This window comes from Marmota flaviventris, chromosome 16, assembly GCF_047511675.1.
Source record: "Marmota flaviventris isolate mMarFla1 chromosome 16, mMarFla1.hap1, whole genome shotgun sequence".
NCBI lineage: Eukaryota > Metazoa > Chordata > Mammalia > Rodentia > Sciuridae > Marmota > Marmota flaviventris.
In genome coordinates, this window is record NC_092513.1 from 57,293,500 (window position 1) to 57,313,793 (window position 20,294).

At 35.8% G+C, this 20,294-nt stretch overlaps 1 protein-coding gene across 4 annotated transcripts in view; it reads left to right on the forward strand.

Moving 5' to 3' along the window:
* Ptprm (protein tyrosine phosphatase receptor type M) overlaps positions 1 to 20,294 on the forward strand; it is an 828,844-nt gene that overhangs the window by 299,205 nt on the left and 509,345 nt on the right. The gene's annotated exons all lie outside the window — the stretch shown is intronic.

Consider the following 20,294-nt stretch of genomic DNA (forward strand, 5'->3'; position numbering starts at 1 on the left):
TTATTACTTTTTAGTTCATGGACTTGAATAGGTCATTATATCACTCTTTGCTGTAGTTACAGACAAGGTCTGTGTGGCTATTATCTAATGAGGGTATCATGATGCAGTTGTCTAATTCCATCCAAAGGGGTTTGCTCTCTCTTTGAAATCTTTATTTGGTGCTCTGAAGCTTGCTATAGCATGCAAGTTAACATACAGTAGTCACACCATTTATTGCTAAGGCAGCCATTACTTTTGTAATGTGTCACATTTACCTTTTCATCTGTGTCAGCAAGACTGGGAGTTAGAGAAAAATCCCCCCCACCTTTTTTCCTGAAAAGGCAGGAAAACGAACAAGGCTGCACCTAATTGAAACAGCAGGGGAAATTTAGGAAGCAGAATATAATTACCTGAGTTGGAACTCAGCCAAATCCTCAGAGTAATACCCTCAGGCTTGGAAAAGTGCCCCGGGATCTTCTGATACACACAAATGTTCATGGCCTCTGATTCACTGCTTACAAGGAGGTAGAAAAATAAGAGCCAGTAATACTGTGCCCCTACTAAGTGCTAATTGCACAGATGATATATGTGGTCACCCTGTTTCTTAAAGAGTAAATCTGTCAGCAAAATAGATGCTGCTGCTACTGCACTGGATGCAGGTGCGAAGAGTGTGGCCAAGGTTGCCTAGGGCTTCCCAAATTTGTAACCTGAATTCCATCTTATACATCTGGCCTCTGGCTACTGGCTAATGTCCGAGCTTCAGAAGTATAGTTCCTTCCATCCACTGGATTTCATTCATTCTGTTCAGCAAAAACAGACTGCTTATCCTTCTATCAGTACTTTCCTGAAACATTATCTGTTGCTGTTTTATACATTCCTTAGGAACCAGCCTCCCATGGCTATAGAAAAGGTATTTATGTCTCATTCCTTTGGAGAATCCCTGTGCTAATGCTTAATTGGCTTTGTGGACTGCTGTTAGGAGGCACAGAATTGCAAAACAGTCTCAGTGCTGAAGTACAACAGCATTTTGAACTGTAAACTTTAAATGGTTTTGATGATAGCCCTTCTGTAGTTATTTTTTCTTGAATCTCCAAGTTTATGGGGAAAACATGCAAAAAAAGAATTTAAGGATTAAAGCATTAGTTTGATCTTAAAATGGAAAGCTTTACACATAATATTTTATGAGATTTCCTATAAAGATTTCTAAATAATCAATTATTTTGAAATTTTGATGCTCATTATATTCATATACCAGTGAAGCATAAGTATTTCATGTCCCAAACTATGCTTTCCAAATGGATGCAGAATTGCTGAATCTTATTTATTTCACCGTAAAGCCTCCTGTTTCAACTCATATAGGTTTATGAGTAGGCATTACAACATTTTTTAAATAGTAGCTGTTCTCATACAAGTATGTAGTTGCTCATAAAATCAATTTTAATGTAGTGACAATAAGATGGAGGATCAGCTTGAAATGTGGAGATGGCTGTGCAGAATCAGCAGCTCTCTGGCTTAAAACCACTTCTAATAAACAAAGATAATTCTTGCATTTGGTATGAACACTAAAAATATATTTTGAGTTTGGTTCAGTGAAACTGGTAGGAAAAACTGAAAAAGCATTTTGTCTGTTTCATGATGTTGTCTTCTGTTTTAAAGGTATTTATGAGATCTTCATCTATTGGCATTTCTGTTATTATCTTGTGATTCATACACACACACACACACACACACACATTTTAGTCAGCTGTGTCACTGCTGTGGCTGAAAGATCTCACCAGAACAACTGTAGAGGAGGAAAAGTTTATTTAGGGGCTCATGGTTTCAGAGGTCTCAGTCTATAGAAGGTCGACTCTATCCTCTTGGCTCAGATGAGGGCTGAACATCATGGTGGGAGAATTTGGCAGAAGGAAGCAGCTCACATCATGATATGAGAGAGAGAGAGAGAGAGAGAGAGAGAGAGAGACATATCTCTACTTGCCAGATACAAATATATACCCCCGAGTCACGCCCCCAGTTCCCACCTTCTCCAGCCACACCCTATCACTTCAAGAGACTAACTCTTGTTAGTCTCTGTCAGGGGATTAATTCACTGATTTGGTTAAGACTCTCACAACCCAATCATTTCTTCTCTGAGCCTTCTTGCATTGTCTCATGTGTAAGCTTTTGGGGAACTCCAGATCTAAACCATAACTATATACATGTACATATACGAGTACATATACATATATATACAAACACACATACACACTCACATATGTATATGTGTATATATACACATACATATATAGAGAAATTTAGCAGTTTTAGTGAGACATAATTTGCATATCATCCAATTTACGCATTTAAATTATTGAATTCAGTAATGTTGTTTGTATATTCAGAGTTCCCTAATCAATTTTAAAACACTTTCATCCCTCTCCCTAAATTAGTCAATCCTTATTCCCCTGCTCCAGCCCTTAGCAACCCTTAATCTACATCTTGTCTACTTACATTGCATTTAAATTAAATCAGATAACATGTGCTCCTTTGTGTCCTGCTTCTTTCTCTTGGCATAATAGTTCAAGGATCATTTACATTGTAGCATGTATCAATATTTTATGCCCTTTTTAAGCCAAATAATATTTCATTGTATGGTTATAATACATTTTATTGAATCATTCATAAACTGAGGAGTATTCAAGTTGTTTCCACCTTTTGGTAATTGTCAAAAATGCTGGTATGAACATTTGTGCACAAGTTTATTTATGAACATTTGTCTTCATTTCTCCAAAGTATATACTTAGGAGTGGAATTGCTGGGTCACAAGGTAACACTGATTAGCATTTTAAAGAATGGTGAAATTGTTTTTCAAATTGGCTGGACCCATTCCACAGAGCAGAGTATAAAGGGTCCAATTTCTGCATATTCTTAACAATACTTGTCTATTTTTATCATGGCCATATTAGGGATTTGAAGGTGTATCTGTTTGTGATTTGGATTACATAATGGCTAATGATAATGTTGAACATTTTTCCATACAGTTATTGGCTATTTGTATCTCTTTTAGGGTGAAATTTTTATTCAGATCCTTTCCCCATTCTTTTTCTTTATTTCTTTTTACTTAGTGCCACTGAATTTTTTACTTAAAAGTATTGAAATGGTAAATTTTATGTGTGTATGTGTGTGTGTGTGTATGTATATATGTGTGTGTGTATATGTATGTGTATATACACACACATACACACAATACACATATACATTTTTATTTGTTTATTTTTATTTTTTTGGTATTGGGGATTGAACCTAGGGCTTCTTAAACACTGAGCAACATCCCCAGCCCTTTATTTTTTTATTTTGAGATAGGGTCTTCTGAGTTGCTTAGGGCCTGGCTAAGTTGCTGAGGCTGACTTTGAACTTGACATCATCCTGCCTTACCCTCCTAAGTGGCTGGGATTACAGGAATGTGCTAGCATGCCCAGCCCTTTCCCTATTTGTAATTAAATTACTTATTTTTTATTATTTAGTTATTATAATTTCATATGTTTAGATAAAAATCTCTTATCAGATACATGATTTAAAACTATCTCCTCCCCATCTGTACATTGTCTTTTCATTTTCTAGATGGAGAAATTTGTAGCACAAGTTTTTAATGTTGATGAAGTCTAATTTTTGTTACTTCTCTTGTCACTTGTGCTGCTTAGATCATTTGATGTTGTGTCTAAGAAGATTTTCCCTAATCCAAGGTCACAAAGGTTTATTCTGTGTTTTTTCCTAAGAGTTTTATAGGGTCCATTCTTAGATGTAGGTCTAGGAGCTATTTTAAGTTAATTTGGGTAGAGTATAAGGTAGGTGTGCAACTTTGTTCTTTTTGTCCGTGGATATCCAGTTATTTGAGAATTGTTTGTTTTGTTCTGTTCTGTTCTGTTCTCTATTGAATTGCCTTGGTACCCTTGTTGAAAATCAGTTGACTGTAAATAGAAAGATTTCATTCTGGAAATTAGAACCTGTGAATCCTCCAACTTTCTTCATCTTTTTTCCTCCAATATTATATTGGTTTTTCTGAGTCACTTATGTTTTTGAATGAATTTGAGGATCAGCTTGTCAATTTAGCCCTCCCCAAATCAGTTGTGTTGTCAAGTAGGAATTGTATTGAATGTGTAGATTGCTCTGGGTGAGAAAATATCTTCATTTTAATGGTATTAGGTTTTAATGATCCATGAACATGGGATGACTTAGCTTTTATTGAAATCTTATAATTTCTTTCAATTGTGTAGTTTTCAGAGAGTAGTACAACTATTGTAATTCTGCTATAAAACTTATTTCTAGGTATTTTATTCTGATGCTATTGTAAATGAAATTATTTTATTTTTCAATGGTTCATTGCTAGTTTATAGAAATGTAATTTTTTGGTATATTATATCTTATATCCTGAGATCTGTTGAACTTGCTTATTCTAAAATTTTTGTGTAGGTTCTTCAGCATTTTCTTTTTTCTCTTAATGTTTAACATATGTTAATTTCACAAATTATTGGACTTTTCTGTGCTATTTCCATACATGCTTACATTGGTCATGTCCATCCACCCATCATCTATACTCACCAACCCTCCATGCACACTTTCCAGTGCCTAGTAATCACTTCAACTTTAAGGTCATTTTGTTGTTGTTATTGTTCCCAAATTTTCGGATTTGTGAGAGAGTACTTGCAGTACCTCTCTTTCTTGTATCTAGTTTATTTCCCTTAACATGATATTCTCCATTTCCATCCATTTTTGCTGAAAATGACAGGATTTCATTTTTTTTATGGATGAACAATACTCCATTGTGTATTTATACACCATATTTTCTTTATACATTTATCTGTTGACAGGCACCTAAGCTGATTTCATATCTTAGTGATTTTGAGCAGTGCCTCAATAAACATGGACATGCAAGTATTGCTTTTGTATGCTGATTTCATTTCTTCATATATATATATATATATATATATATATATACACACCCAGAAATGGAACAGCTTGACCATATGGTAGTTCTATGTTTAGTTTTTCAAGGGACTACCACGCATTTTTCATAGTGGCTGTACTAATTTACATTCCTACCATCTGTATATAAGGGTTCCATTTTCTACATATCCTCACCAATATTTGTTATTTTTTTATAATTTTGATAATAGCCATTATTGGGGTGAGGTAGTATCTCATTGTAATTTTAATTTACATTTTCTGATGGCTAATGATATTGAGATTTCTGTCATATATTTATTGGCCATTTGTATTTCTTCTTCTCAGAAGTATGTATTCAGATAATTTGCTTATTTAATAAATTAGTTAATTTTTTGTTTTTAAACTTTTGTAGTTCTTTATGTGTTCTGAATATTAACCCTCTGTCAGATGAATAACTGGCAAATAATTTCTCCCATTCTGTAGGTTGTTTCTTCACTCTGCTGACTGTTTCCTTTGTTGTGCAAAGTATTTTAATTTTATATAATCCATTTGTCAGATTTTGCTTTTGTTTTCTGTACTATGGAGTCCTGTCCAGAAATTATTGCCTGCTCCATTATCTTAAAGTGTTTCCTGTATGTTTTCCTCCAGTAGTTTTAGCATTTCAGATCTTATATTAAGGTCTTTGATGCATTTTGATTGTTATACAGGGTGAAAGATAGGGATCAAGTTTCAGTTTTCTGCATGTGGATATCCAGTTTTCCCAGCACCATATGTTAAAAAAACTGTCTTTTCTCCAGTGTATGCTTTTGGCATTTTTGTCTAAACTCACTTGTCCCTAGATATGTAAATTTATTTGCAGATCATTTATTCTTTTCCATTGGTCTTTGTGTTTATTTTTATACCAATACCATGCTGTTTTTTTCTTTTTTAAATTGTGGCTCTCAAAAATAGGTATCATATTGCCTCTACGTTTGCTTTTTTTTCCTCTTCTCAATATTGTTTTGTGTATGTGAGGCCTTTTGTGCTTCCATGTGATTATTTTGGGCTGTTTTGTCTAGCTTTCTGAAGAATCATTTTAACAATATTAATTCTTTCAATTCATGAATGTGGGAAGTATTTCTACCTTTTAGTGTTTTCTTCAATTCTTTTTACTTCAGTGTTTTACAATTTTCATTATAATGGTCTTTCACTTAGTAAGCTTGTTTGTACGTGTTTTATTTTTGATGGCTGTTGTGAGCAAGATTGATCTCATTTCTTTCTGAGTAAGTTTATTATTGGAGTAGAGAAAACCTACTGATTTTTGTATGTCAGTTTTGTGTCCTGCTACTTTACTGAACTCATTTATCAGTCCTAATTGTCTTTTCATGGAGTCTTTCTGAAAACAGGAATAATTTGACTTCCTCCTTTCCTATTTGTATGCCTTTTGTTTCTTTATTTTGCCTAATTGCTCTGACTAAAATTTCTAGCAATATATTGAATAATTGTCTTATTCCTGATCTTAGAGGAAATAGTTTTAGCTTATTCTATCCATTTAACCATTCAATATGGTATTGACTGAAGATGGTGTTTTAGGTTTAAAATTATTCATATTTTTTAAAAAAATTAATTTCCCCCAATTTATTTTCATAACCATACATTGCTTGCCTATTTCCAAATTGAGATTTTTTTTTTAAATGAAGGCTAGTTAAGCAGTGGAAATAAAATAAGAATGACAGTGACAAAGCACAAACTAGAATTGTTTTCAAAATTATATTCTGTTGAATAAAGACAGATCCCTTTGCTTTAGTTGAGAAGGGCACAGGACTCAAAATTGACATTTCATTTCATTTTTATTTTTGTGAGTTGTGTGTACTGGAGATTGAACCGAGGTTTCATACATGCCAGGTGCATACTTTATTACTTTTAAAAAATTTATCCCTCACCTGTATTATTTTTTAAGGAATTATTTTAGTTATACATAACATTATAATTCATTTTGATAAAATTACAAAAGCACCTAACTCTCTTAGGTGCATATATGAATATGCCACAGTACATTTTTAAATTTTGAGACAGGGTCTTGCCCAATTTACCCTCAAGCTTTTGATCATCCATCTCAGTCTTCCAAATAGCTGGGATTATAGGCACGTGCCACTGCACTCTTTGACATTTCATTTTGAAGATGGGGGAAATTACCTTACATTTTTTCCAAAGGAAAATCATTCTTCTTCAAGATACAGTTGATTTCTAAAAGTTATTTATATTTAGTGCCTGACTTATTTTTCTCAGATAAGAATGTTGACCTATTCTTAACTTTTAAAGAAAAAAAAATTGTTGTTTGAAGCATGTTAAGACCAATCAAGGACTCAGTTGGTTGAGGTACATAAAATATTTAGAACTGTGCTTAGCACATTCTAAGAACTTAATAGATGTAAGCTATTATTTACTATGATTATTACACATTGACTATCCCCAACATGAATATCCAAAATATAAAATCCTCTAAAGTGAAAAAATCTTTTAGTGTCAACCTGATGCCACAAATGGAAAATTCTATACCTGACATCAAGTGACAAAAGGCAAGTTCACCAAAAGTATTGTATAAAATCACCTTCAGGCTATGTATTTAAGGTATATGTGAAACATGAATTTCATGTTTAGACTTGGGTCCCATCCCTAGGATATCTCATTATGCATCTGCAAATATTCCAAAGTCTGAAAAAAAATGAATTAAAATACTTTTGTTTTTATGCATTTTGGATAAGGGATGCTCATGCTATTATGATGATGATGATGATGATGACGACGATGCTGCTGCTGCTGCTGCTGCTGCTGCTGCTTCAGATTGACCCATAGTGTTTTATATGCTTTTCTTACACATGTTTTCTATTACTTTGCCCAAACTTTATTGTTTTTATATTAAATGCTATATGTTGATAGACACACTAGAATCAATTAGTTGTAAATAGTAAACTTAATGAGCTGTATTGATTGATTTCTTAGGTGGAGGAATTTAGTTGGTTTCATTTTAAAACTGAAAAATATATTGTTTCTCAGCGTTGTAGTGGGTACCCTCTTGCTCTTCTTCTTGGCTGAATTACCCAGGCCTTCCTTGCTTTTAATGATGATAATGATGATGATGATCGATGACACACACACACACACACACACACACACTCACACACTCACACACACACACACACATTACACAAATAAGGAGACGCACTAACTGGCAGTTGGGCGTACTTCCAGTTCATTTCAAACCATGCCATTACATTAAAATGTAAATTAAAATAAAGGGAAGTTAAGACATATTCCTCTTTTTTCCCCCTTTCAGTTTATACTTTGATCTTGCAAATTATTCTTCTCTGATTTTGGTGCTAGTATTCTGATGCAGGCTTTGAAGAATCAATAATAACGAAGCATTTACAAGCAGATTTGCATCTTGGTCAATGATAATCCTTGCCCTGGGGATCAGAGGATGATTTGAGATCAATCAATACCTGAAAACGTCCTTTCTTTGTGATAGGCAACAGAATATGGCAGGGATAAGAGAGAGGAGTTATACCAAAACCTGTTTGTTATTCATGGAAGATATTTAGTCTGTAGAACTCCTTCAGATCTTAGAAGAAAGCTGGCATAGCATTTTGAAAGGGTATCCAGGGAGATGAATGGGCCTATAAATTTGGAGAGAGTGAGGGCAGGGGGTGGGGAGAGAGGGAGAGAGAATGTCTCATTTTGAATTTGAGATAGATAATTTCCCATTCTAAAGGTGCTTGCAATACCTGGTGTTACAATTAAATTAGTTTGGCATGGTTTAGGGTGTATAGCACAACATAGACTGTAAACTTTTCTGGCTGTAGAAATCTTTTTCTTGGGCTTTTTTCCAGTTTCCAGTGAGAGGTATGAAAACAAAACAAAACAGTAAAGAACAATTTCAAGTGCTAAGTAACAGGCAAATAGGATGCCTTGCCCACGTTGTCCAATTTAAACTTTATTCCAGCCCTATGAAACAGGTATTAAAAAAAATTCCCTATTTCGGGCTGGAGGTGTAGCTCAGTGGTGGAGCACTTGCCTTGCACATTCGAGGCCCTGGGTTCAATTCTCAGCATCACATAAAATAAATAAATAAAATAAAGGTATTGTGTTCATATACAACTAAATTTTTTTTAAATTTCCTATTTTATAAGTTTAAAAAATTCCAGTAATACTTACATTTAGGAACTTTTGCATGTATTCAGATGTAGTAAAGGGCTGAAGTTGTGATGTTTGAACACAAATGTCCTGAGATCCAAATCATAAAATACTGTGATTGAACTGCCTAAGCTGCTTGCCAAATGAAAATGGTTCTAGGGTTTATAGATTTAGGGAGAATTCATGCATCTTAAAACTTTGGAAAATTATATAACCTGATGTTTACTGAAAGAAACTTATACATATCATTAGCAAAAAGTTTGATCTTAATGTTTTACAATAGAATAGAATTCCACAGTGTCTTTTCTTATTTACCCTGGTGGGTTAGTCACTGTCTTCCATTTCTGTCAATTGTCTTTCATTTAAAATGGATAATTTGCTTATAAAGATGGTATGCTTACTAGGTTTGTATGTCTTCATCTGGTTTCCATTAAAGGTGTGGCTTTTTTATCTTAGCCAGATGATTGTTTTTTCTGGCAATCTGCTTCTTAACTCCACAACAGTATTTCCCAGGCTAAAGCCAGTCAGTGGATTCCACTGGAGGTTCTCTCACACAATACAGTTAGTTTGAGTGGAGGCATAAAATGTTTTAGATCCTTAACATTCCCATGCAAGTATGTGCACTAAAACTCTTTGAGTAGGCTACAATAATTCTAATGGGAAAGTGATGGCTTTCATCCCATGCATCATGTCTTAATTAAGTATGGGGGTAACAAAAAAAAGACCCAAATATCACAAACCTTATTTTTGGCCCCCAAATTCAAAATTTAAGGTGTGTTCTAAGAGACAACTCTCTGGAGACAGTATTGGTAGTGTAGTGATTCATGAGCTTCATAGATTCTCTTTAGTTCATTGAAAGTGTACTAAAAAGAACACTCTCATGCCTTGCTTTGGACATGCAAATTGGGATAAGCTTTATGGAAAACAGTTTTGACAATTGTGTCAGAAGTCTTTTAAAAATGTGAATGGTTTTGGTCTCAGTAATTCAGTTTCTAAAAATTTGATGAAAGGAAAAATAAAAACTGCACATAAGTATTCAATTATGAGCACTTTTGCCTTGGCATTAGATATAATGAAAGAAAGCCATGTGTTCAGAGCAACAGATTGTGTCCATACCTGTGTTCCCATGTATGTATGTCAGAGTTTCTCAACTGTGACTACTGTTGACATTTTTGGCTGGATACTTCTTTTTTACAGGTGCTATCTTACACATTTTAGGATGTTTAGCATCCCTAGCCCTTATCCACTAGATGCCAGAAGCACCATCACCATAGCAGCTGTGACAAGACAGAAATGTCTCCAGACATTGTCATATGTCCTTTGGCAAGTGTGGGGGTGGGGGTTGGTTCAGTGCTAGAGCATTTGCTTAACATTCATGAGGCCCTGAGTTTGATCACCAGCCCTGGAAAAAACATAGGAAAACAAAACAAAACAAAAAAAATCCCCCTTGGAACTATATTACCCTTGGTTCAGAACCAGTGATACATGGTCAGGAGATTTTCCAATAGTTTTAAGTGAACATTTGATAAGGAAAAATGCTGACAGTATTTTGTGAAATTTAAAAAAAAAAAAAAAAAAAGTGCATGTTTCTTTCTTTCTTTCTTTTTTTTTTTTTTTCCTGAAAAAGGCAGAAGGATAATGGTAGTTAGGGGTTAGAGGATATATAGTTTCTACAATGGCAAGAGTTGTTCTGGGAGTGCTGTGTAATACCAGAAATCCTTCCAGTTTCCAGGTCTCCCGGAGCAGCCATGGGTAGCATAACTACCTATACCAAGGCAGTAAGAGGGCAGCTTCTACCAGGTGCTGCCGGCCTTCTGTTTGGGCTCAGTAGGGGTTTCTTTGACCTTTATCCACACCATCTACCCACCATTCCCTCCCCATTTTCTACTGTTCTCAAGATTTGGCTTCCCATCTGCCTCTTCACCTAATGCAAATAGATAATCTCTGTGAATCCCCTCTCTCATTGTGAGCCTGTATGAATCTAAATTTTACTCCCCAGCCAAGCTTTCGGACACAATGCCATGTGTGTCCTCCACAGCTTGCAGAATGCTTTCCGTTTAAGAAAAAAACAAAATTGAGTGCAGCAATGCATACACATTTCAGAAGTTACATCTTAGAAATAATGAACATATGATTAACAATTATTTCTCCATTTTAAGTCTTCTTACTGAAATACTAAATGTGAAAAACCTTTTTTTTTTAAAAAAATCACAATTCTTAGGGAAAAAATAAAAATGATTTCAAATATTTTGAACTCCTTTTAAACATATTCATCTTAAGGGAAGGAGGAATATGTAACACGAAGTGAGTGTCCATGAATTGTATAGGAGGGTATTTCATATTTGGGGGAAAATAAATGATTTTTCAGACAGTTTAGAAACATAATATTTTTAAAAGGAAAACACCCTTGATTTTTCAAAATAACTCCTTAAATGCTTAATGCAGAATGAACTTAAAGTTTTTGAGATTTGAAATTCATTTGAAATTTATTTTAATCAATGGTAAGCTTGTTTATGATGCTCTAGACTAAATCAGTTTTGGTTTTCCTTTTGTGTCACTCTGATAGCATGGAAACCTTTGAAGGGCTGCAGATCTCATTCTGATGATTGTAGTAGGGAAGGAAAAGTTCCTAACAGCAGGAAAACCTTTGCATTTCTGCATTATAGAGAAGTAGGCAGGCATGCAGAGCTCTTCCCTTTTTACCAGTATCCTGGGCCTTTCTGGTTGAGAAAAGTGAAAAGAACTCAGTTATCCTGCATATAATGAACAAGAGGGATTTTGATATTCTTAGCAAGGGGAAGAGATTAGAGAGATGAGATAGAGAAGAAAAAGGAGTGTTTAGATGTGAGGTGACTCACCCACAAAAGCTCATGTGTGAGACAATGCAAGAAAGTTTAGAGGTGGAATGATCCCATCATCAGTTTTAACCTAATCAGTGCATTAATCCAGTGACAGGGATTAACTGGGTGGTAGCTGTTGGCAGGTAGGGTGTGGCTGGAGGAGGTAGGTCATTGGAGGTGTGCCTCTGGGATACATATATTTTGTCCCTGATTAGCCAAGCTTAGTCTCTCTCTACTTTCTGGTACCATGTCCTGAGCTGCTTTTCTCTGCCATGCCCCTCCACTATGATGTTCTGCCTCACCTCAGGCCCAAAACAATGCAATTAACTGTTTATGGGCTGAGACCTTTGAATCCTTGAGCCCCAAAATAAACTCTTCCTCCTGTAATTGTTCTTGTAAGGTTTTTTGGTTACAATGGTGAAAAAAAAATTACAAGGAGGAAGAAGAGAAGGAACAGGAGGAAGAGGAATACTTCGAGAGGGAGGAAGAAGGAAAGGAGGAAGATGAGGAACAGGGAGAGGGAGAAGCACAGTTAAACTAGGGCACAGGTAGAAGGGATGCACAGGTGGGTTCAAGGTAAGAAGTCAAGGCCTAGGACACATAGGATTTTGCAGGGGATGTTTAGGGGAGACTTGATAAATTTTAAAACCCCTTTGGTATGACAGAAATTATATTCAAATCGTTAAACAATCCTTCACCACCGGCTCGGAACTGCCCTGGTCTTAACCAACTGCAGACTAACATCCCCAAGTGTAGCACCCTGTTGACCAGTGTTTTTGTCTTTTTGTTGTTGTTACTATAATGAAACCCTCAAGGAAGGCCAATTTTATAAAAGAAAGAATTTTATTTAGTTCACTGTTGAGAGATGAAGGTCCCCAAATCAGGTGGCCTCATTACTCTGTCCTGTGGCAAGGGCCTAATGGCATCATAGAGGGAGCACATGGAAGATTAAGACATAGCATGACCTAATGGGAAACCAGAGAGTAATTCAGGGATTAAGCTTGCTCTTTTGTCAACTCACTTTTTTGAGAGTCAGGGGTCCCCCAAGAGCTACCTTCATCACTTCAGAGGGTAGCTCCCTCAGTGATCTACCCTTAAGCCCCACCTCTAAGTATTCCATACCCCCTCTCAACACTGCCCCCCAGAGACCAAGCTCCTAACATATGTTCAAGCCATAGATTATCATGAAAGATGGGTCCATAGTGAAACACTTGGTATTAGAGACCCAACTTTATATAGAGGCCTGCTGTGAGAGGAGAACAGAACTAGAGGTCTTGCACATAAGTGAGGGCAGCCTTGTGAGGCAATGTGCCATTCTGAATGTGCAGGATTAGCTCAGCCTTTAATGATCCATAGGGATACTAAAGGAGAGATTAGATTTCACATATAATCCTCATATATGGAATGAGGCATAAACATACCTATTTAGATACTGTGACAAGGAAAACTTTTCCTCTTCTAACTATGAGGTTCAGTGCTTGGGGGCCTGCAAACCAACTGACAAAGAGATTCATTAATGGAAGAAAAAGCAAAGTTGCTTCCCCCATGCATGGGCAAGAAGCCCCTAATAATGACAAACTTGCTAAATAACTAGAGGTAAATATTTATATACTAAATTTAACAAAAAAGAGAGTTATAATCAAGTAATCCAACAGAATCTTCCATACACTGGGAAAGAGTAGAAGGCTCTTTTGGATTATTTGATATTAATGGGAATGGGCAGTCTATCTCCATGGCAGCTTAATTAGCAGGAAATACTTTATGAGGGGCTTAGTGGCCACTGTAGTTTTGGGCTAGCTTTGCTTTAGTCAAATAAGGGACATCAAGAGAAGATTTCTTTCTTTATCTTCTTTAGCTCAAATGTTTTAACTTTAAAATAACTTTTATACCAACTCTGGGGGTCTCAGTGGGTTCCTACATTTTCTATGTCTGAAATTTTTCTGGAAGTTTCACCAAATAAAAAGTAGCAACAGCAGCTAGGTTATTGCTGTGGAGAGCCATTAGAATTAAAAATAGCAAGGAAATAGACCTATAAAAAAGAGAGAAGAATTTATACTAGAAGGAGGAAACAAAAGTAAAGGTTAATGTTTGGAGCAGACTGGACATTTCCTGAGTGCAGAGGGCAACTGCCAGTTGCTGGGTTTGAAGGATCTTTGGTGATGGTGGCAAGTGCAGTGTCCTAGTCATGATTCTCTCCTGGAGCACAGCGTGGAGGAAACAGGTGTTCCAGTGAATTTTCTAGTTGTACATCCTGTTCTAATGATGGATCCTTTGAAGTTCTGTTGAGTTGTCCAGCTTCTGCTCACAGGGCTTTGGAAAAATGAAAGTTTTATTTGTCAATGATCCCAAATCAGTAAGGTGTGAGGAAAATTGGAAATGTTACTGACAAAATGCCCAAGATAGCAAGAACCAGTCTAAAAATAGGTGAAAAATATCTCAAAGACAATGAATAGTACTGGAATCTGAGAACCCACAGTGGTGAGTTGTTTTCCATTGAAATTTCTCACCACAGTCACTTCATTTCTGATCATACAAAATAAGTCAAGTCCAATTAAATTCTACTGAATAAATCATATAAATGCAGCAAGATAATTCTCCACATGGCACCTTTTAAAATTTGCTTCGTTGGGACTTTTTACAAGAAATCTCAGATTGTATGCGTTTTAGTTTTTTTAAATTGGTTCATTATAATTACGTGTAATAGTGGTATTCATTATGACATATTTGTACACACACATAATTTGGCCAATTTTATTCCCCAGTACCTTTCCTTTCCCTTCATTCCTCCCTCCCTCTGGTCCCTTTCCTCTATTCTACTCATTCTGTTCCAATTTTCATAAGATTCCCCTCCCCAACTCTTTCTTTTCCTTTTTCCTTTCTATCTTCTTTATATGAGATAAAACATACAACCCTTATCTTCTGAGCCTGGTTTATTTCATTTAACATAATGTATTCGAGTTCCATCCATTTTCCTGCAAATGACATAATTTCATTTTTTATGGCTAGATAAAACTTCATCGTATATGTGTATCACATTTCTTTATCCATTCATACGTTGACTGACACCTAGGCCTTTTGTACAACTTGGCTATTGGGAATTTTGCTGCTATAAACATGGGTAAGCATGTATCACTATAATATGCTGACTTAAGATGTTTGGATCAGACTGGATATTTAAAAGCTTGCCTAATCTAGGAAGCCATGTGAAAGACTTAGCACCAAACTTCTCTTGAAATGCCTGTATCCTGTTTCCTGGACTTGCCAGGAAGTGACCTTCCTTCCTCATCTATAATGAGGTTCATTTTCCCAAGAGGGCTTTGTCAAATAAAATCATCCTTTGTTTCCTAAAACTCATCACATCTGATTCTATGCACATTATTTTCAGATAAGACATTCTAAAGTACTGATTATGTAAGCAATGTTTTCAATGTGTCTTACTATAAAGAGGACTGATTCTCATTGAACCTAGGTAAATAATTATATGGACCCAAAATCTAAGAATATTCAATATTAGTTTCTGAAATTTTGAAGGTTTTAGGCAGGGAAGAAAAGATATTTCATTTCTGCTTACACATTAATAATCGTACCAATTAGGAGTTATAGGTTACTTAAGATAAAAAGAGAAAAGTGTTCCTTGACTTCCAGAAATAGAACATTAATGGAATAGCAATGTTTAAAACAAAAAGAGCATAAAAACTGTCATCATCATCCATTAGTTTATTCAGTCCCATTCAGTTAATTCTGGTTCTGTTTGATTTTGGGTAAACAGTTTCATGAACACACCAGCTTCTCAACTAGAGTTCTGGAAATCCTTATTCAGTTCAGTGACTATCATGAAATCATCAGTGCCAACAAAGCTGGTACTCCAGAGCACCTGGCCGAGTCGTCTTCATGGATCTCAGAAAAACTGCAATTTGTTTTTTATTTTAGGATGAAGTTCTCTGTCTTGGTATCTTGCACGTATTTGCTAAAACAGGATCACATCACTGTAAGACAATTAATATCTATGAATGATAAAAGACTTAAAGGGACATGGTTAAAGATCTAATGATAGTATTATACAAATAGTGCATTATTAGTAGTATTTTTAAAATAATAGTATTATAAACAAGTTTCATTGACTTAAAACCTTTTATATAATAATTAGAATTATGAATAATAACTTTATACCATTGTTGTCTGTTATCAGCCAGGGCAGAATGAGAACATACGTATAGCAAGAATATTGGGTGATTTCTAGGCATTTACATAACTCCTGAAATATTTACATTAATGACATTAACCCATGAAAATATAACCCAAGGGAGGAGATTAAACTTTTCTTATTTGATAATGCTTCTCATGCAAGTCAACATATCAAATATACCTAATTGTCATTGTTATTTTCATCTTCTCTTTTTGTAAGGTGGAAGAACAAACCTTTTAAGATTTCTCAGGGATCCTCTGAGGAATTTCCAAATCAGTTTAAGATCAATATTTTATTTCATATTTGATTTTAGGAAGTACAAATATCAGAAGTTGTCAAAAATATAAAAAAGAACTTTGAATTGTTGATGAAATAGGATCTTGGGTCTCTAGGAAACAGTGCATAGTTGTTATATATTTAACCAAAGTGGCAATATATAAGACTTTCAAATGTGAGAGGTAACTTGATTGAGAGAATCAAAAACCCTTAGCCCTGAGGCTGGAGTTGTGGCTCAGCGGTAGAGTGCTCACCTAGCACATGCAGGGTGCTGGGTTTGATCCTCAGCACCACATAGATTAAAAAATTAAATACAGATATTGTATCCAACTACAACTAAAAAAATTTTTTTAAAAAACTTAGCCCTTTTAATATTGAGAAAATTTGGTTCCCTTAAATGTTCCAGTAAAGACAACACAAGAAGTTTATTTGACCAAGACAAAGAATCTCTTTTCTTGGTTATCACTAAAAAGGTAAAGGAAACTCTTTTCAATTTTTTACTGACAACAGACCAATAATCCAAGAGACAAAAGCGATGGTCAGTGGTGCTGCCTATAATCCCAGCGGCTTGGGAGACTGAGACAGGAATATCTAGAGTTCAAAGCCAGCCTCAGCAATGGCAAGGTACTAAGCAGCACAGTGAGACCCTATCTCTAAATAAAATACAAAATAGGACTGGGGATGTGGCTCTGTGGTCAAGTGTCCCTGAGTTCAATTCCTGGTACCCCCCTCCCCACCCCCCACCCCCCCAAAAAAAAGGAAAAGAAGAGAGGGAATCACATTCATTTTACATCCATGTACTGGCAAGATTATAGTTCACTCAGATTTCAGCCAGCGGGACCATATAATATATGATCACTTTTCCCTACACCTGTTGTAAATTTCTGTATCCATTTGGGTTTTTCCTATTCCTGGTCTCTTCTCACCTAACCTTTAAAAAAATCAAAATTCTATTTTCTGACATAATTATTTGTTTTCCTTTAACAAAGCATGTCCTTCATTCTGTGTATATTTTTCATTCAAAACTGTTTCCCATTGCTCTTTATTTTTCTAGTACTTTTACTTACATACATTGATTATAATTTTACCATTAGTAATCTGTGGTGTCCACAATGCCTGCGATCCTGAATTCTCGGGAGACTGAGGCAGGAGGATTGAAAGTTCCAGGCCAGCCTGTCCAAACACCACAACAAAACAACCCATTAGCAACCTTTATTTTACAAAGCAAATGAGAAAGGAGACAACTGTGAAACATTTTCATATTCCAGCATTCTGTGAATATGAGGAAATTTTATGAATCTACTTCACATATAATTTTATGAATATATCTTCACATCCCCTTGAAGCTACATGCTTGTTCATAGTTTAAAAAAAACAAAGTTTAATGTGGCCAAAGAACATGCTTATTATATAGGGCCAAATATATTTAGTCTTTTTGCAAGGATAAGAAGCCAAAAATATATTTAAAAAATTGTAAATACTTCAGTATTTTACTTAAAAATAAACAAGATACTTAATGATTATCTTTGGCTTTACTTTCACGTTGAAAGTTAACAAAATAATTTTCAGAAATATTTTTAGGGAATGATTGTTGAAATAAAGGTTCTCAGCAGAATGACTTAATTTGATTAAAATCAAGTTCATTGGTTTTATAATCATAAAGTCTTGTAAATATAGCTTTAGCTTATTTAACTAGTAAATTTAAGTTGCTGATAATTCAGAAGATGGATGTTTCTTTTAATTAAACCAACAGTATTAAACTAGTCAACCAAAGATTTGGGACCTGGGTTTGATCCTCAGTACTGCACCAAAATTTAAAAAAAAAAAAAATAGTCACATCACCCAGAAGTAGGAAAATATCACATACACATAATATTCATAGGTATTTATGTGCCTTACGTGCACACAGATGCAAATAGAGTTCTGCAGCTTTTATTCTAAAATTTTAGCCATAAGTCGGGCATTAACACAGTTGCTTCTTGTCTTGCCTCACTTATATTTTTATCTAAATTGTGCTTCTGGCAGATGAAATAAATTGTTACTTGCTCAATATGAGGGCCAAAGCTTTTACCAATTTTTGTGGAGGATACTTTTGTGATTTTCTCTTATCCTGACATGTAATTTCATCGAGGCTGTGGACTACATTTTATTTTCCATTAGAGTTTTTTCCAGCTTCAGTTGGTTGCTGTTTGGGTTCCTGAGTCCCTTAAGAACCCCTAAAGTGGAACAAGGGAGACTGTGATGACCAGTAGAGTGTTGAAGGGCTGGATGAGGAGAGAGAAGACTAGGGGATACAGCTTGGAAGATTTTAGTTATCTTATCTAAGTACCAAAGTTCTAAATTTCTAAAGTTCTAAGTATGCTGGAGCTGGTGTATAACGAAGGGGCATACAGTAAGCAGGTATTTAAAGGAAGGGGGGTTGCTTAGTCAACTGAGGGTTCCCCTGAGAATAACATGATCAAGCAAGCAGAGTATAGAGTCCTGGAAATCAAAGCCTAGACTAGGAACTCCCAGTCCAAGAAATCCTTGACACATTAAGAAGCCTGGGATTCTAACCCAGCTACACAGAGTGTACCCATTCAAAGGTCTTAAACCATAGGTCTTTCTGGGGCTTACCCATCCCTGCAAGAGGTGACCCCAGAGGTGCTCAAGATACAGCCCCATATCTGTAGATAGCCCAGAGGGAAGACAGCAGGCACTCCTATTGCCAGAGGCAGAATACACAAAGGCAATTGGGAAAAAGACAATGTGGGACTTTTTAAGTTGAGATTCTTTATCTTTACTTGGATGAACCCTGTGACAGTGGCCATGTTTAGTAGGATGCCAGCTAAAAATGGGGTGTTCAGGCCATCCACATTTCTGCCCTGCAACTATGACTTCTTTCTCTAGTCAATGGCTATCTCACTGGCCAGCTCATACAATAGTCTCTAAGTGTTTAAAACTGTGTTCACCTTTAGAAATACACACCTGCATGTTATTTCATGTTGGTCTTTCTCATAAACTTAAAGCCAGTTATCATTCTCCACTGCTTGTATTCTTCCCATGTGCCTGTTTACCCTTCATGACACTGAAATATCTTCTTTAAAAAACAAACAAAAACCCAAACAAGAACACCCAGTTTTTCATGTGACAACTATTCCCCATTGTATTTATCATCCTCTGTCACACTGAGCTTGTCAGCTTTCTACTGCTTCCCTTGATGTGCATGCTTCCCTTCCAGTAATGTAGCAGGATGTCAAGGTTGACTTTGAAGGGGCTGCAGGACCCTATCTGGAGGTAGATTGTTGATGGAAGCATCTCCTTCCTTAGGGTCAATGACCCACCTCATGGCTGGCTGGAGGATAGTCCAGTGTAGGCTTTTATAGATTCTCTATGTCTAAGCACCTCAGAAATAAGATTTTTGTTTTTGTTGTTTCTTTTGATTTTAGGAAGAAAGTTGTGGGTTGTTGACTTTATGGTGGCATAAGACAGCTACTAGGAGGTTTTGTTCTCTGAAAAGTGAAATGGCCAAGTCCTAATCTAAGGTCTTCAACATTAGGGGAGACTTAGTAAGAAGGATGAAAAGGGAAAAGGCCACAGAAAATTGACTTTGAAAGGAAAATGTTCAAAGTGTTTTTGGAAGTTTTTTTTAAAGGATCTGTATGGCTAGAAGCATCTATTCTTATTGGGAGGTGAATTTGGAAGAGGAAGGATAGAAGGCATATGAGGCCAGTTTTCAGTTTTTGGTGATCTGAGGACAGCTGTTTTCTTAGCCGGTTGGGGGCAGAAGCCTTCTGCCTGAGAAGATGAGTGATTTGGGGTACTTGTTATGGGGACTTCTGATTCCTGGAATTGTAGACAGAAAGTAGATCTAATAGTCCCTCAGCTGACAGGAAGTGCATCTGACAGTTCCTTAGGAAGTGGATCTAGCAGTCCCT